This window comes from Mus caroli, chromosome 5 (assembly GCF_900094665.2).
Source record: "Mus caroli chromosome 5, CAROLI_EIJ_v1.1, whole genome shotgun sequence".
NCBI classification, from domain to species: domain Eukaryota; kingdom Metazoa; phylum Chordata; class Mammalia; order Rodentia; family Muridae; genus Mus; species Mus caroli.
In genome coordinates, this window is record NC_034574.1 from 67006528 (window position 1) to 67009330 (window position 2803).

Genomic DNA, 2803 nt, shown 5'->3' on the forward strand with positions numbered 1-2803 from the left:
AACTTCAGATTGCAACAGCCAAGAATGCTGGTGCACACCTATAATCCCAGCACTTGGAAAAAGGAGACAAGAGGATCCGACAGCTTAGGACCAGCCTTGGCTACATGATGAGTTTGAGGCTAGACTGAGCAACATGATACACTACTTCAGAGGAAAGTTTTAAAAATAAAATAAAATTAAAAAAAAAAAACCAAACCATCAAAAACTCAGATTAGCAGAACCAAGGAAGTTTCTGTGTTGGTGAGTAATGTGTTTGTCCTGCAATCATGAGGTTCTGAGTCCACTTTCCAGAACTCAAAAATAAATAAATAAATAAATAAATAAATATTTAAAAAACTAAAAATAAAAAAATTAAAAAGCCTGCCATGGTGGCAAACCCCTGTAATCCGAGACAAGAAGCCCCTTGGGACACACTGATTAGCCAGCCTAGCCTACTCAGCGAGCTCCAGGCCAATGACAGACTGCCTCAGAATCCAAGGTGGACGGTGCCTGAGGTCCCCTAATTCAAAGATGCATGGGGAATGACACCAGAAGCTGGTTTACACCTTCCGCGTGTCCTTGTTCACGCGCATCGGCACAAATGCGTGCACACATGCACAAACACACACATGTACAATAAAGAAACACAAACTATTCACATTATCAGTGTCTTTGAACTAACAAAAGTTTTAGCCATTCAGCGTCCACATTCCTGGCTATGGCCAGAACTAGCTGAGTGGAGTGGCCTCCTTTAAGTGAGGGGACACATCTCCCTCACTGGCCACAGCCTTCCATCCAGGCCTCCTTCCCTTTTATGCTGCTTTCCTGGCAACAGTGGCATTTAGGTTTCCAAACCCTGACCTAAGCCAGTTCTTCTAAGGCCAGGTTTCTGCGTAGACACAGTGATGTCAAGGCGTTGGCAGCAACAAGACTTTCAAACTGGGTAGTTGTATGTACTTGTGCCCCCTGTAAGGCCCTGGTGCAATGCCCAGTCCTTCTGTTGCTGAGTACTTTCTGTGTGGGATGTTGGCAGGACTTCTCTGGCACACGCCAGGACTGCTCCCATGGGAGAGTGTCAGGATCTCTGCACCCCTATGAACCTGATTCCACATCCTTCTTTTGGTGCCCATGCTGAGAGCATTGCTGGGAGATGTGACCCAGCTTTCTCTGATCAGCAACAATCACAACTGACAGGAAGACCTGTTCATCAGAATCTTTAATATGTTTTTTAAGCCTCACATTTTCCCTCTGTGAGTCGATGCACGCAACAACGCTAATTAAAATTCAATCGCTAAAGAAAAACGAAATGATAAAACCTGGAACGTCTTTTATGAAAGATCCGACTAAATACGTTGTTTTGTTCAAAATGGCAAGCACCAGGAGACTTAAACAAAATAGGGAGAGCGTGCTCCCTAAGGGGAGAGGAGCAGTTCAGAGCTAGAGGGCTCGACAACAGTGCTAATTCATATCTCAGACACAAACGGAAGAAGAACTGTGCTACCTGGTGGGATGATGTAAGCCGAGAAGAAGGCAGGGTAGGGGGAACCTCTGGGATAGAGGGAAAGCAGTGCAGGCTGTGAGGACATAGATATTGCCACACTGTATCCATGATGGGCCACAGCAGAAATTAGGTTTTTGTCATGTAGAACCACATTATCTAGGATCTGGGGTGTGTATGTGTGTGAGGGGTTTCTGTCATGTAGAACCACATTATATAGGATCTGGGGTGTGTGTGTGTTGTGGCAGGAAGGGGGGGGACGTAGGACCCCTAGAGTTCTAAGAAGGCCAATCAAGACTCAGTCCTGACAGGATTCCAGGATTCCAGGATTCTCTGCTACTGTCTGCTAGGCCCTTCTTGATTCTCTTATAAACCTAGTTAGAATAACTGCAGTGCCCCCCCCCCAGGCCCTTGTTCTTTACTTCCAGTGTCTGAGGGGATTGCCTGAAAGAAGCTGTGCATGCTAGAATCCTCAGAGAGTCAGCAATACAGATTCCAGAGCTCTGCTCCCGAAGACCCTAACCTTGTAAGTCCTGGGAGAGCTTGGAGGTGGGGAGGCAGGAACTGACATATGACAGAGGCTTCCAGGGACTTCTGATATTGATGTCCTGCATCCAGACTTTCAGAAACACTGTCTCAGAAAGCCCATGTCAGCAAATCAATTTGAAGAACACATTTGCCATAGAAACACTTAATACATGAAAATTCTGGGTTCATAATAAACAATTCAGATTTTTTTTTAAGATTTATTTATTGTTATATGTAAGTACACTGTAGCTGTCTTTAGACACCCCAGAAGAGGGCGTCAGATCTCGTTTGTGATTGTGAGCCACCATGTGGTTGCTGGAATTTGAACTCAGGACCTTCAGAAGAGCAGTCAGTGCTTTTAACCACTGAACCATCTCCCCAGCCCCAGCAATTCAGAATTTATCTCATTATAATTAAAAGTTTTCCTGCTAAACTTCATAATGGGCAAGAAAAAAAGAATCTGGGCTGCTATTCCTATATGAACTGTTTTCTATGGAACCAAACAGTTTGAGAGAACGCTCTTCCCTCTAGAGAAGCCCAGCTACGAGTGCAAAAGGATTGATGAATCTTAAAAAAAAAAAAAGAAAAAAAGAAAAAGAAAAAAAAGAGAAAAACAGTGGCTAAGGAGACAGATAGAGACTTGTACAAGACTATGAGTTTGATCCACAGCACTGCAAAATAAATAAATAAATAAATAAATGACTATTTCACAGCTACCGATTACATAAAATGTGTAAAGAATAAACAGAAGCCCGGCGTGGTGGCGCAAGCCTTTAATCCCAGCACTCAGGAGGCAGA